The 17,309-nt window shown below is 29.1% G+C and overlaps 2 long non-coding RNA genes across 2 annotated transcripts; both read left to right on the top strand.

Annotated features, from left to right (window-relative positions):
• Window positions 1-3,048: 3,048 nt before the first annotated feature.
• Window positions 3,049-3,650, top strand: LOC111612805. The gene is made up of 3 exons (XR_002754677.1): window positions 3,049-3,141; window positions 3,236-3,350; window positions 3,420-3,650. It is a non-coding gene; the product is annotated as an uncharacterized LOC111612805 (long non-coding RNA).
• A 10,604-nt stretch (window positions 3,651-14,254) lies between these two features.
• Window positions 14,255-14,951, top strand: LOC111612804. The gene is made up of 3 exons (XR_002754676.1): window positions 14,255-14,401; window positions 14,496-14,610; window positions 14,737-14,951. It is a non-coding gene; the product is annotated as an uncharacterized LOC111612804 (long non-coding RNA).
• Window positions 14,952-17,309: the final 2,358 nt, after the last annotated feature.

Raw genomic sequence — 17,309 nt, 5'->3', positions numbered from 1 at the left:
TAAATGAACTGCAAATAACCGGAATGACAATTTTAGTATCGGTTTAGACATACAAACCCATCCCCTGACACGCAAATCAGTTTTTGACGCCTGTTTTTGAACTCGGTGGCCTATAAAACTTCAAAAAGTACACGAACCGTACATTGCTTATTAAATTTTGCGTGCTTCCTCCAAAATACTTTAAAATTTTCTTATTTTAAAGACGACATATTCAGTTTCGAGGAAGAACAGTTACTCATCAACATAAAAATTTGTTAACAAAAGAAACTGAGGAAATAGAACGAAGAATAATAGTAAGCCAACAATGAATTAGAGTATATTTTACTACGGTATAACGAATGAATGATTTAGAACTATTAGTTATCATTGGGTCGATAACGAATCCCTATTGTTTTCTCTAATAGGATACATAAATTGTAAGAGAGTGCTCTTGCTAGACTAAGGATTCGAGCAGTGTTCGGTTAATCTTCAAAATTAAAAAGAGAACACCGAAAAGATGTAGCAAGCAAGCATCTGTTTGAAAACTTGAGAAACACGAGGCTGTGTACGGGTTCTTATTGTCTATGGAGCGGCGAAACAATCAATTGTGTCGAATCGACGAACCTCTAGATGGCGCCACTAGAAGAGAGAACCGTACGTGTGGATTGTGACCTCGTGCCAAGTGCGGCGTGACTGGTATGTCTCTCCCCTTGTCCCGTATCCTAGCAACGGCATACCGCCGAATGAATCACGTGCTGTGACGCTATGGAGTGAATGACAGATGCATGGATCGGGCGTCGTTGGGTCACACTTTTTTCCCACCATTCACCGACTGTTGCTGGCTATTAATCTTAACCGAACCAGTTTGAAGTAAAAAATAAATACGCCGTACGTTTTGAAACGTAATGACAATGCACGAAAATTACTATAATTTTATCGATATCGATAATTTTCGCTCGACTTTTAAAATTTAAAAAGTGCTCCCTTCTTAACAAGAAATTGTTATTATTCCACTTAAAAGAAAAAAAAAATGTATATATTCTAATTTATTTTATAAAATATATTCCTTACGGATAAACATTAACCAAAACTAGGTAAATATTTTCCAAGTTGTTACGCGTTACTCTGTTACTTTAAATTCGAATCTTCCATTCTGCTTCGAGATTCGCTTTTATGAGGGCAAACTCTTCTCCGCTGTTTAGAAATGGTCGTAAATTGAAATATTCCAACGACAATTGGCGGTTTTATAGCTGTTTGTGCAAAAATTTCGCAAATAGGAAGCAAATTTTCACTCGACTTCCTCTCTGTGAAACCAGTCGTCGCTCATCCCCATTCGAGATAATGGATTTGTCCGGAGGAAGTGTTAGGTGTGTACATAGCTTTCGAAACTTTCCAGGGTAGAACCATTATCCTAACATCTCGAGAGACGGTCGGTGGTCCGAACGACTCAAATTAAGAACTAAATAAATGAATAATGCAGTTAACGCGCTTTTTATTTCATTAGACGTTGTTTGATTTTTATTTCTATGGTCAATTCTCTATTTAAAAATCTAATTACTCCTGATTATTTGCTAAATTTTTTTAACTAGGATTTTTCGTAACAATATCGAAATTTATTTTATTTTCCTACAGTAACCAATTAAATTAACAATATTAAATTCCAGCCATAATTCGATTGTAATATTTTGCGAATCTGCTAATTCTGTGCATTATTTAGAAAGTCTCCTCATGTTTGTATGTGTTTTTTGTTTTATACTTTTAAATTATTTCTGGATTTTCAATCGATATTCATTACATTCTGTAAAAGTAAAAATAATTTCGCCTTTTAGATAATGTAATTTTCCACTAAGACATTCCTTATGCGATGTTACGCATATTTTACATTTTTTGGTTACGTTCGAAGTGTAAATATTTTATAACGTTTATTATTTTTAATTTACATTTATCGCGTGCATATAAAAACGTATTCTTTTTTTAACTCTTTCTATCTTGCGGTACTAAGCGCTCTTTTTTCTTTTTCTTTTTTTTTTTACCTGTCCGTCGAGGATATTGGGCAGGCCCACAATGGAGGCGGCCGGGAGGCGAGGGAGGGAGCCCGACGTATCCGGGTCGAACACCCTTGCCAATTTCAAGAGGTTCCGACCCGCACTCGAATCCGGGTCCTTCCGTAATAGTCTGACGCCATTTACCTCCTAGAACATCGAATCGTCGAAAAATAAAAATAAAAAATTGAAAAAGTATTGATTCAGTTTTTTGACTAATAATTTTATATTGGGTAAAATTCTTTAACTTAATTCAGGAAATTACATCTGGTTAAACAAATATTAGATTTGTGAAATTAAAAATAAATTTTATAATAAAACAACTATTTTATTCGATGAATTTTGCGAAAATTTTGCTCTGGAAGCAATAGAACTTCAATGACTTTTTAAAAATTGTTCAAGTATATCATTCGAAAAGCAATTTTATATCTTCGGAAAATCTTCCATTTTCTGTCCATTCGAAAACCAATCTTCATTATTTTTTCATAAATTCCTTTTGAATTTTAGAATTTTCCTGTATATTGAGTTTTATAATATATTATATAAGGTTAATATAAACATCTAAATTATATAATAACTCATTTCAATACAAAAAAGACCGGAAAAGACGTGCTCTCAGTTAGAAAATGCTAAGAATTTACACGGTTTGTCTATCGAGACTTTTGCAAAGATGTTATGAGTTATCGATTTTTTTTTATTACTAAACACGGTACTAAAAATTTAATTTGCTACCTTTAAATTCGTCGAACTAAACTAGTTAAAACGAAGCTGTTTTGTAATTATAGTTTGAAATTAGGTTTACACGTGATAGAGTTCGTAATGTGTAAATTTAATTATAAACGAATATTGAATTTCCAAAATTGAAGTGCGAAAGGAAAACTGGAATTGATGAACTGTAATTAATTGCCGCATTTTTGTCAATCGTGTGAAAATAACGCGTTATTTTAACGTTATTACATTAGTAAGAAGAACCTTCTGGTTTATAGGCCTACTATATCGGTTGTTATTTGCATTGCGTCCCTTTTGTAGTAATAACAAACCAAAGATGAATACTACAAACCTAAAAGTATGCGAACATCAATGCTTAGAAGAGTGTGATCCGTACTAATAAACTATATTTGTAATTATTATTTCTAAAATATAACTAATTATCTACTCTACAACTATTATAATTAGTTAATTATTAATTAGAAATATAAATTTTCTAATTACAGTCCTAAACGGGACAAGAAGTTTCCGAAATTTTATGCGAATCACTAACAAAGTTGAAGGAAAAGTTGTTATTAGACTATATTTGTCCAAGAGAATTACTTATTAAAAGAAAGAAAAGTAAGTAAAAAATTTTTTTAATTTATGGATTAAATTAATGAATAAGGACTCTTTTTTTTTATTTTAAAGAGAGTTAAACTTAAAAAGTTGGTCGTATCGCGCAAGTTTACTTTCCAGATGTTTTTGTTCCCAACGCATAAAAACATCAGAGTGGAGACCGGATGGTGATGAAACAGATAGGTCTATAATGACGATTTCCAAGATAACTTACGCATTTCGAGAATTCTTTCATAAAAATAAAACACGAATTGTAATTTCTAGTCTTTCAAATGGTGAAAACTTTCCAATTTCTTAAAAGCATCAGGAAAAATTACATTAACTTAAATGCTCTTTTATGTTATAGATTTCTTTTGTATTGTTTAGATTGCTGTTTTATCAATTATAATAATAGATACATTCTTGTACAGTAGTTAAATAAACTATTATTAATTAAAAACTTATTATAATAGGCCCTATTGATCTAGTTTATTTAACTATATGAACTATTTTATTCTAAGATATTCAAGGGTATAAAGTCAAGTAGATCTATAGACACAAACCAAAAAAAAAGAGGAGAAATTTTTCGTTTGTAAACCTTTTGAATCGGAGGTATTGTCTTTAATTAAAAATTTCTAACCTAATATTAAATATATTTATGATTCAAAATGATAATAAATTCGTATTAATATCAATAATCGAGCGTCTTTAGATGTAACCTGTAATATAGGACTAAATTTAAATTTTTTACATCTCGTTAAGATCCATTAAAATTCTTCACAATTGAAACTGCGAGTATCGTAATCGGAATGAATCTTACATGTTGTTAATCATAATGTTGACTGAACCTCTATCAATTTATAATTAACATTTTGATTGGGACCTGTTATCATTGCTGTCCGGTTTTATCTTCGCTTCACATCTTATCATTTGAATAGGTTAATATGCTTATTGAGAATATAATTGTTAAGAAGTTACATACAAAATCCTTTTTTCTTTTTCTTTGTTGTTTTCTTTACATAAAAAGTTCGATAACTGTTCATATATGAATATGGATTAGCCTATATGATTTGTCAAAAATATAACATATTCAACATTAATTTTTGTATAGTTCTAATCAAATAGGGAAGAATAAGCGTGACGGAAATACGGATGAGTAGTGGACCTATGTGTGATGCATTAGTCTAACTAAATAGGATAAAATGGTGACAATTTATTTTCACTCAAAATATTTTAAATGTATAAGTATCGATTGAAGAAAGACAAGAACAGAGTTTCACGCGGGCTCCAAATATGTATAGGGTTTTTTTCTATTAATGATAGTTTGATCGCGCACCCATTCGTTCCGGACCCTGGAGCAAATATCCCAAATGTCCCCCTTATTTATGACCTCTACTTATAGGTTTGCCTATAGGTCTAGCTACTTTTTTGACTATTTTTTTTTCAATAATTGAGAAATTTTAAACTAAATAACGAGTAGACTAACGAAATAAGTAATCCTTACGATAGATTTATCAACCTATCGCTTATAATTTTTTAATAACTTGATAGTAGTAACCTAGTAATGTAGCTGTTTCGACGACCTACTTAAGTTTGTCTTTGCCTAAATGTTTGAGAGAAATCTTTCATAGACTATTCTAATTACTCTCCTCTATTGTACTCTAGTCTTGCGGATTTTAATAAATAAAACATTTTAAAAATATATTACAAAGAGTAAAAGCTAAAATAAAGAAGCCAATTTTAATTTATCTTATGTATTTATGCAAATTACATAATATCAATTAAGCTCAATCTAAGAAAAAGCTTAGGCCCTACATCAACGGTTTATTTCAAAATGTAAATCAAGAATTTTTAATTAATAATGTGATAATTATTAAATTGGAAAGAAGGAAGAGAAATTAAATATTAATAAAATAAATTATTTTATTAAAAAATATTAAGTGCTTCAAGGTTAATTTCAAAGCAATTTATGGCTTCGACGTTTCCAAAAATATCTTTATTCTCGTCTGACGATTTCTTAGAAGGCGATCGATTTTGTGTACGAGTGCATTCGCCTGTCGTTACTAGCATCCCGCTGCTCGTTTTCTTTTCATTTAAGAAGAAGAAGGAGAAAAAAACGAAATAATAAATTAATAATGAACTCGAAAGATCATTAACGACAAGACTCGCGCAAATAATAATCCCTATTTTTGTATAACAATAGTCCTTAACCTGTTTTCCCTATTGCTTATAATCGCATTCGCTCGTCATCTCTTTAATTAGATTGTCGTCAATCCGATAAAATACAAACAATTCGACACGAGAAAATGGATTTAGCATTTCCAGACGTATGTGCTCCATCTCTGCATTGATTGAAGAGTCAATACCCGAAGAGCCAATCAGCGTGCTTACTCGAAAAGAGAAATCCAGTAAGAACTTTGGACTGATACAAATAGATCACGTGCAATTTAGGATATGTAAGCAAAATGATATTTATCGCAAATAAAAATCTTCCAAGTGAAAGTATATTTCCGTCGGGTATCGCGGAACCAGGAACTAAATTTAGAAACATTTTTATTGCAAATAAAACAAATTTCCAGTATAAAAAAAAAAATATTCGAATGAAAACGTATCGTCCTTTGGCGATTTTATTTCAACTATTTTATTATTAATGTACTTGCATCTCATTGTTTCAATGTATTATAATACGGTACTGTATAGTTAGGCCTATTGATAATTAACTAATATAAGTTACAACCGAACACGAACAGAATTACGTAGGAAGAACGGTAGAGTAAACATCTGGTTTTCGTCCATAAGATAATTTTGGATAGTAACCAAGTAAGGATAAATCTGTCAACGCCCTTCAACACGTAGGTACTTTTTACTCCAGACCTTCGGCTTTTAGTCAATTGGTCCGGAAGTCACGTCTCTCGGCTTAGATGTCGGGTCGTGGCCACAGTTGAACTAGCCTATTACCGAATTTGACGTCTGGTACCGCCGTCGACGCTTCTTTGTGTAGAAAACGTCGGTTACTCGAAACCTTTCTTCTTCCCACCTTCGTTAACTAGAAGAAATCCTTTCTTGCCCATAAAAAAATGGACTGATAGCGTTTAGTCTGACTCGGGATTAACTTACCTGTCTGGCGAGTACGACGAAATAATTGCTGTTGTTACAAAAACTGAAAAAAAAGAGAAAAAAAATCCAAGAAGGAACTTGAGATCAGATGGATGAAACCGTTTCTGTTAAAAACCGTTCTGTACTCGTTCGTTTGAGGATAAAACGTGATATCCGAAATGATTTAAAAACATCGATTTCTTTAAATAATAAATTAAATTTTCGTAACGATTAGTTGGAAAAATTTAACGAGGAAAAACGAGCTTTTTGTACAAATGTCTTCCTAATTCGCAATTTTATAGAGCGTGTAACGCACGGTCCGAATTTAAATGGTGAAAATGGTAGACTAATTACTGCACCCGAATGAATCCGCACATTATTTTCTTTAACATAAATTAAATATTAATTAATTATATTAATTAAAATATATTAATATTTAAAAACAAAATAAATTATTTCATAGCTATTATGGTAAAAGACATTATTTTTTTTTTTACTAAACAGTTTTTAGCCTAATATGTAGAACAAACATTGCAAGGTTAACATATTTAGGCCTGTACGAAAAGATAAGATTTCTAACGATTGTCTAACACGTAGGAAATAATTTACAAAATGTGTTTATCAAAATAGCCATCGAGGATTGAGCCAATAAAAAGATATTTTAAAAAATTCAGGAATTTTCAGTAACAATTTAAATTTAAAATATTTTCAGTAAAGCTTAAACGTTCTAATTAGTTTCAAATAACTAGTAGGCTTAAGTCTATTCAGTATTTTAGAATGCATTAGTTTATCTGAACTATAGAATAATAGTATACCGGATAATGTTAAATAGAAGAATATATTAGACGAGTGCAATTATTAAAATATTCTTAAATGATAGATGAATTCATTAATTTTACTTGTTAAAATTGACCATGAAGTTTATCAATTCTCTCGTAAATTTCAAAGAACGACCCTGCGATTTGGCGATTTTTGCTAGATAAGAGCTACTTAACTGATTAAAATATAATAACCTTCGGCGAACATTTCATATTTATTAATGAAAAAAAAAATTGATATTTTAAAATTATCATCTAAAAATTAAGAAACAATAGTGACTTTATTTAAATTTTATATTTAATAAGTTTTAAAATCCTTTTTTGCTCTTAAGCAATCGAAAAAAATCTTGTTGGTGAAATGACTTACAGGTTATTATCTCTCCGTTCCATTAGAAACACTACTATTATTAAATATTAATAGATGAACAGATAATCGAATTATCATCAAATTAAATAACATTCCACGGACGTATTCTTCACTATTATTATTATTATTATTATTATTATTGTGCAGCTTTTTTTTCTTTTTGTATTACAACGATAATCTTATCGTTGTAATACATTGTAAGAATATTGTTGTAATACAAAAAAAAATGAATGTTTAAAATTTTTTATCGGAAATTATAATTTAGATATTTTCTGCCTAACATGTGTATAACTTATTATGAATATAAATCTAGTAAAAGGCAAAATATAGATTAACAGACTCCGCTAAAACACTGAATAATTAAGCTTATCTCTGTATGTAGTAGTAAAGCTAATTGTTTAACCCAAACTGTTGCCATATCTTATTCGTTCTAGTAGTACTTAAATTTGCACCACTTCCTAAAGCTAACTTAAATTATATACCGTAAGTGCATCTACTTTTAAATTTTGAGAGACTTAATTGATAGGTATAACGCAGTATTTTTATATTTGTAACTCTCGGCCGTATTTATATAAGTTATGTGAGGGCTCCAGGACACTCGCAGCTGTGAAGATAGAAGCTCCCTGTAGAACTAATGCCAGTGCAAATTTTACTATAGCAGGGGTAGATAAACCTTGTCACGATAGGAGCTATATACCTCATATCAGAAATACAGTATGTGGGAGCCGCATCATATATTGTATTATTACAACAGTATTTTATATATATAGTCTAATCTATACACTGTATATATCTAAGAGGCATGAATTCATCTTTGGTGCAATAACACCAAAGTCGAACCCCTACTCCTAAACATGAGTGGATAGGGGTTCGATATATGGGAACCGGAATAAGGGTCTAGAAGAGTGGTGTGCGGCATGCGAGCCGTATTATATCTACCGTGGTACTATAGTATTCTTTACTTTAAATTTTATAAAGTATTTACAAATATAACCTGCTAATTTCGTTTCCTGAATTATCCCTTTTTTTTTTCTTTCTTTTCTCTCTTTTCTGTTTGTGGAGGACCCTGAATACATACGCAGGATGTTCGCCCATAAATCTGGGCCTGGTAATTCTCATAATTCCCTAATTCTCATGTTTGAATCGATTAATACACGTTGATTACTTCTCAGTTAGCAGTTATAAGTAAATTTTATTGCTAATGCAATAAAGGTTTAATGGTCTTATCTAGTAAGATCGATAATCCATAGAACTAGATTAAGAAGAGTCTAAATCTAAAGCACGATAAATCCATGTTAAGTAGATATAAATATAAATGACTCAAAAAATAATTTATAATTTTACATCCAAATAATTTATTGACGAAATTAATTACCGAATTAACATTATTTCGGGATTACACAAAGATTTAATTTAAAAGCCCGTTCAGAAAAACAGGTGATTTAGATAAATATTCAGAGTTGCAGTCCTATATGTCAACGATGAAATGCTCTCAAAATGTCTTTGAATAGTTACTAAAATATTAGAAACACTGAGTTAATGTGTTACCAATTGTAACTCTTCGTTGTCTTACTTACGATTTCTAAGCGCGATTCTACTAATAATTAACCACTTAAAAATTGAGAATATACATTATGCATACTCACACGATAATATAATGTATGCATTTAAATAAATCCATTATATTTTTCATAATAAAATTCGTGCGAAGGTGCACTTATTCACATTAGTCTCACAGAATAAGAAGAAAGTGGACGTAGTCTTAAACTAATCATAAAAATGACATAAAGTTGTTTAAAAAAATGAAGTCAAACACAAATACTTATTTCTTTTTTTTCCTATGACAAGAATTTCCGATAGAGACCTGTAACAGAACCGGTCGAGACTAGAATCGTAAACCGGAAGTGTTTTGGAAAAATCGAGACGTATGGTAAACAAAACTTCCAGCTTTATAATTATAAATAACTTGTAACTCTTCTAATTATTAAGAACTGTTTTGTTCGAAGATTAATTAATATTATATAAAGTATTTTTGAGCCTGTGTGTGTATAGTAAGACAAAATTCAATATAATTTAAAATAGCAAGAAAAAATGATTAAATTAAGAATATTTCTTTAAAAATTCAGATAATAAATGGATAAAAACTGGTAAAGTAAGATTGGAATTGTACAGAATAAATATTTTTCTAAAATTTAAGAGAAAAAGAAGGAAAAAATAAAGAATTGTTTTATAAATATTTAATCAAAATTAAAGTGTTATTTGTATCATTATTTAAAAAGTTTCATATTATAACGTAGAATTAGATTAAAACGTACATTATTTAATTAGGCATTATTATTTTTCGGAAAGTGTCATATGTCCGGCATAAATCATTGTCTTAGCCACTTGTTCGATGCAATTTAAAGAAGTTTACTATAATTATCATTAAAATATTATAATTTTGTCCATTATACTAATAGTAATTCACCAAATCAAAATATTTGATAAAGCAACAGACGGCTCCACGGATCATTTATTTATAATTAGAATTGTTTTTATTGTCGTTATATCACTTAATACAGCATTAAAATGTTTAAAAAAAACTACTTTAATGAAAATAGTTACATTTGATGTACTGTACAGTACTGTACATCGTTTAAGTTATAGTATATTGTTAATAAACTATTTATTCTACTCTTACTTCATTCAATATTATTTGGCTGTTTATTTTAAATGTGACAATTTAAAAATAGATTCTCTCGGATTAATTGAATATTAATGTCGTATCCTTTTAAAATTATTTGTTGATCGCTGTCGTCCTTATTTATTTTACCTCGACTTCTTCGGTTGTTCGTAGAATGTCTTTGGTTTTTCGCCAAAAATCATTTGACTTTGAGAATGTTTCGCTATTCGAATCAAATTGGGAAATTTTGGCACGTCTCGTCTCCTCATTTTTAGATGTTTAGCTACTTAGAATTTTTTTAAATTATATTTTAACAGAGAAAATTTAATTCGCGTGACTACTGATATTTTATTTGAAAAATATTGTGAAAGAAAATTAAAAATAATTGATCATAATTTGAGAATGATATATATTCTAATAGTGGATGATACTTAACCAGGTAATAATAGTCGATAATGGTTCCTTTTTTAGAAAATTTAATGCTCAATTTTTTTCTTAATAGTCTTGTTTGATATCATAAATGCGACGTGCAGATCACGAACATCATTTAATTGCGTATTTTTATAAGTCCAAGTCTATATTACAAAGACCGAATGGTATCAGATGTACTAGAATGTAAATTTAAGTTAAAAATAAAATATCAAGCTCGTCTTAAAGTCATTTTTTCTATAATTATGAGCGATAGATCCGTAATGACCGGAGTAAATGTCTTACCAGGAATTTACATTCTCTACTTTTTATGACGCTCGAATTATCAGACGACAGACTTTATTTAAACGAATTATGTTTATTAAAACTTGAAATTGTTTTATTAAATATTAATAGGCTTATTTATTTCGTGTTTAAATAATTAAGTGGCTTGGTATCTTTCAAAAAATCTAATTTATGAATACTCATAAGCCTATTACAGCGCTTACAGTTAATCGCTACTTGTTTTGTTACATTGATTCTAAGAAAAGGAATAGATTATTTTTAACCGATTCATAAGAATCTCTACCTACGAGTATAATCTATTCTAATTTTAGGTTCAACGAATTTGTCGCCATGCTTTCCAAATTAGGAAATTTAATTTCAAACGTGCTTTTATATCCGATTCGGATTTCATTATACGACGAAGTGTAGAATTTCATTTAAAACTTAATGTTTATAAATTATTTTTCAAAATTTAATCCTAATCCTACTGCGGAAAAAGTTGCGGTATGCCATTATTCCGCTAATATAGACTTTATATTTGTAAATTCGATACGCCCTTATCCCCTTTGTGTAAAGCAAAACAATTTTTTATTTTTTTTTTTTTGTCGATTTTTTTTCTTATTCTGTTTAGCTTCACCTCAGATATGCTCTGATAATCAAAAGCCGACGAACTTGCTGTAAAGTTCGTCAACGAATTGGCCAGTCAGGTTTACAGATCACAGCTCACCTTCCTGTTGCAGTTTAAACTCTGCTTTATGCTTCTGATATAAAATTTACGTTCAAAATTAGCATTTAATTAATGATTTGAATACCTACGGGCAAAGTTTAGTAGTAGTTATAATTACAGATTTTCACGAAACTGAATTTAATACGATTAATTTAAAATATGACATTTTTATTATTAATCGTTATTTTATATTGTAGCCTATTTACGCTAATTTATTTTTAATTTAATAAAAATAAATAAATTCTAGGCATTGCTTTTTATGCATAAAACTTCTCGGAGATTAAATTTCATATGCATCATAAAAAAATGAACTGCAAATATTTAAACCGTTGCAATTAATCAGTTTTGTATTTTTTATATATCGGTTGAGGAATAATTTATAAAATCTTCTTCCGATTATAATAAAACAATTAATTCTTACAGCAAGTGTTAAGTTTACATTAAATTCTTATACTAATAGATGTAAACTAGCTCGTTTGTGAAAAATAGCCAAAATTAACTGTATAATTCTAGAAATTCGGATAGGATATAGGCCTACACTTTTATTTTATGTAAACATGAATAGTGAGCAAACATACTGACTTTACTGAAAATTTAGGTCATTATCTAACATCGGGAAAATTATAAAATTATAAATTTAAACCCGTAAAAATAATTTTAATTAGATTAACGTAAAATGAAACTGTTGTTAGCGCTCGATGCATACGAACAGAAGGAACAGGTAAGGACAGATAAGAAAGCGATCTAAATACAAGTTTAGCTAATGTTAGCCTAATCAATTTTTAATTATAACGATAAATCTATCATGTAGAAGTGTTTTTAAACAAAATCATTAATTACAACTATTATAAACATTATGCTATATCCAGAAGTCATCAGCAAAAGTTTGGTTTGTATCATAATATTCTCTTACAGATGTTGCCTCGGTGTCATTAATGAAACGCAAAACATTTACAAATTATCGACGTAGAACATCTATTTTCGTTCAAAATATACAATAAAATAGGATAACAATTAAATCATTCTTTCTTCTAATTGGTCATGAGGTGGCTTTTCTTATTTAGAACTTCCTACTAGATTTGTGACAACGGGTCAACGATAAGATCTGATATATTACTCGCTTCTTAAATTATTTTTTAAAAGAATCAATTCGTGTCTTTGTAACTCCGGATACGAATCGTTATGCCGTAGAAAAAGCATTCATAAATAACAACTAGACTATCAGGAATACCCGCTTTCGTGTCTCTATTAAAGGTTGATGGGAACTCATTTTATCTTACTTCTATCTATAGTAAAAGAGGAAGCGGTACTATTATTAAAGTTATTTAGTACATTACTTTAATTAACACTCATATTTTTTACTTTGTCAAAAATAATGGAGATAATCGGAATATAAATGTCCTCTTAATTAATCTGTGTCTTTATCGAACCAACACGAAAGTGACTGTTTGAACAAGGAAATACTGTAGATTTTAAATAAAAATATAAATATTAAATCAGTCGATAAATTTTGTCTTTATCTCAAATTAAAGATAAAAAATTTAAGAATTAGGCAAATTATAAATGTTCAGTTTATTCTAAACATCTTAGGAAAGATTCGTGTAAATGATGCTACGCTAGAAGGCAGCTGAGCTTTACTCCTACGGACACAGAAACTACGTTAAAAAATTGTTTTCGTTTTTTTTTTTAAATACATTGGAAATTGAAACCCTTCTTTCAATAAAAATATCAATATTAATCAGCCAGATAATAAATAAATAAATAATTTTTTTTTTCATTTGTGAATGTAACCGAATTCCTTTTTTTTATTAGACACGATTCATTAATGTTAAGTTAGATNTTAATTCAGGAAATTACATCTGGTTAAACAAATATTAGATTTGTGAAATTAAAAATAAATTTTATAATAAAACAACTATTTTATTCGATGAATTTTGCGAAAATTTTGCTCTGGAAGCAATAGAACTTCAATGACTTTTTAAAAATTGTTCAAGTATATCATTCGAAAAGCAATTTTATATCTTCGGAAAATCTTCCATTTTCTGTCCATTCGAAAACCAATCTTCATTATTTTTTCATAAATTCCTTTTGAATTTTAGAATTTTCCTGTATATTGAGTTTTATAATATATTATATAAGGTTAATATAAACATCTAAATTATATAATAACTCATTTCAATACAAAAAAGACCGGAAAAGACGTGCTCTCAGTTAGAAAATGCTAAGAATTTACACGGTTTGTCTATCGAGACTTTTGCAAAGATGTTATGAGTTATCGATTTTTTTTTATTACTAAACACGGTACTAAAAATTTAATTTGCTACCTTTAAATTCGTCGAACTAAACTAGTTAAAACGAAGCTGTTTTGTAATTATAGTTTGAAATTAGGTTTACACGTGATAGAGTTCGTAACGTGTAAATTTAATTATAAACGAATATTGAATTTCCAAAATTGAAGTGCGAAAGGAAAACTGGAATTGATGAACTGTAATTAATTGCTGCATTATTGTCAATCGTGCGAAAATAACGCGTTATTTTAACGTTATTACATTAGTAAGAAGAACCTTCTGGTTTATAGGCCTACTATATCGGTTGTTACTTGCATTGCGTCCCTTTTGTAGTAATAACAAACCAAAGATGAATACTACAAACCTAAAAGTATGCGAACATCAATGCTTAGAAGAGTGTGATCCGTACTAATAAACTATATTTGTAATTATTATTTCTAAAATATAACTAATTATCTACTCTACAACTATTATAATTAGTTAATTATTAATTAGAAATATAAATTTTCTAATTACAGTCCTAAACGGGACAAGAAGTTTCCGAAATTTTATGCGAATCACTAACAAAGTTGAAGGAAAAGTTGTTATTAGACTATATTTGTCCAAGAGAATTACTTATTAAAAGAAAGAAAAGTAAGTAAAAAATTTTTTTAATTTATGGATTAAATTAATGAATAAGGACTCTTTTTTTTTATTTTAAAGAGAGTTAAACTTAAAAAGTTGAGAGTTAAACTTAAAAAGTTGGTCGTATCGCGCAAGTTTACTTTCCAGATGTTTTTGTTCCCAACGCATAAAAACATCAGAGTGGAGACCGGATGGTGATGAAACAGATAGGTCCATAATGACGATTTCCAAGATAACTTACGCATTTCGAGAATTCTTTCATAAAAATAAAACACGAATTGTAATTTCTAGTCTTTCAAATGGTGAAAACTTTCCAATTTCTTAAAAGCATCAGGAAAAATTACATTAACTTAAATGCTCTTTTATGTTATAAATTTCTTTTGTATTGTTTAGATTGCTGTTTTATCAATTATAATAATAGATACATTCTTGTACAGTAGTTAAATAAACTATTACTAATTAAAAACTTATTATAATAGGCCCTACTGATCTAGTTTATTTAACTATATGAACTATTTTATTCCTAAGATATTCAAGGGTATAAAGTCAAGTAGATCTATAGACACAAACCAAAAAAAAAGAGGAGAAATTTTTCGTTTGTAAACCTTTTGAATCGGAGGTATTGTCTTTAATTAAAAATTTCTAACCTAATATTAAATATATTTATGATTCAAAATGATAATAAATTCGTATTAATATCAATAATCGAGCGTCTTTAGATGTAACCTGTAATATAGGACTAAATTTAAATTTTTTACATCTCGTTAAGATCCATTAAAATTCTTCACAATTGAAACTGCGAGTATCGTAATCGGAATGAATCTTACATGTTGTTAATCATAATGTTGACTGAACCTCTATCAATTTATAATTAACATTTTGATTGGGACCTGTTATCATTGCTGTCCGGTTTTATCTTCGCTTCACATCTTATCATTTGAATAGGTTAATATGCTTATTGAGAATATAATTGTTAAGAAGTTACATACAAAATCCTTTTTTCTTTTTCTTTGTTGTTTTCTTTACATAAAAAGTTCGATAACTGTTCATATATGAATATGGATTAGCCTATATGATTTGTCAAAAATATAACATATTCAACATTAATTTTTGTATAGTTCTAATCAAATAGGGAAGAATAAGCGTGACGGAAATACGGATGAGTAGTGGACCTATGTGTGATGCATTAGTCTAACTAAATAGGATAAAATGGTGACAATTTATTTTCACTCAAAATATTTTAAATGTATAAGTATCGATTGAAGAAAGACAAGAACAGAGTTTCACGCGGGCTCCAAATATGTATAGGGTTTTTTTCTATTAATGATAGTTTGATCGCGCACCCATTCGTTCCGGACCCTGGAGCAAATATCCCAAATGTCCCCCTTATTTATGACCTATACTTATAGGTTTGCCTATAGGTCTAGCTACTTTTTTGACTATTTTTTTTTCAATAATTGAGAAATTTTAAACTAAATAACGAGTAGACTAACGAAATAAGTAATCCTTACGATAGATTTATCAACCTATCGCTTATAATTTTTTANTTCTACTTTTCTAAGCGAAATTTTTTGAGATCCTCTCTACTTCTTTATAATTGTCTAGCGTTAACGACTAATTCGCTTTTTAATAAAGTACACAAATAACACCCCCCTAGTGTTTGCAAACTTTAAAAGGGAGAGACGGGCTTGTGTTATTGTTAACAGAAGGAAGAGACGTTGCCAGAATGCTCGTTAGCCGGTATACATAATGCAAATCCTGTTGTTTTGGTGGTAGTGATTGATTGATGCTTTAGGCGTATTAAACCGTGCTGGGCAAAGCCACTTACACCCTGATAACAGGTTGTCTTTCCAGTCCCGACGATGCGAGTGGCAAACGTTGTTCTAATCATTTTAGGTGATCTGCTTTCTAAGAAACGAATCATTTTATTTTAAAATGATAATTATCGACCCGACTCTTATTTGTATCTGTTAATTTATTTCTGGTATTTTTAGCTCCAATCCCTCTGTTTAAATTGTAAATTAAGGAAGGAATTTTCAGACAAAAATGGCTATCGGCCAATGATTATAATGCTAAATAAAATATATCAAATTTATATAAATTACCATTTTAAAAACAGAATATAAAACTTTATTTAACTTCCGCTTTTCATTCAATTTAGGCTATATATAAAATAAAATTTAAAAAAAAATAAATAGTCGAACGTGTTTAAAATGTATAGATAAGCATATATTGACAGTTTTTAGGTTAATATAAATGTATTATAAATATTAAAATTAATATTTAAATCACGATCTGTCAATTTACGGTTTGTTTCGATGGAATTTTAGGCTATTAAAATAATTGTATAACAATTATAAAACTACTATTATATAATTTATTTTTCTTTTTTATAATGTTTTACTTTTCTATTTAATTTTTTGTAATAGAATATTTTTTAAGTCTTAACTTCAAATTTAATTAGGCTATTTCAATATTATTAATCGAATGAGGTATTTAATTAGTCAAAATTGACGAGAGTAAGTTTGTCATATACACATATTTTCAGGAAAACATGTACTCGTGTAAGCTTATTATTATTATAGACGGCAGAGCAGACTATTTCCCTGTGGAGAGACAGGAAGTAGATTCATGTGAGAGTGAAGACATCATCCGTTACTTGTCAACTCACATGATGACAAACGACACGTGCAAACTTCGAAGAGTAG

Source organism: Centruroides sculpturatus, unplaced genomic scaffold (genome assembly GCF_000671375.1).
Source record: "Centruroides sculpturatus isolate CEXI.00-Female unplaced genomic scaffold, Cexi_2.0 scaffold1765, whole genome shotgun sequence".
NCBI classification, from domain to species: Eukaryota; Metazoa; Arthropoda; class Arachnida; order Scorpiones; family Buthidae; genus Centruroides; species Centruroides sculpturatus.
This window is presented reverse-complemented; position numbering and strand designations above follow the sequence as displayed.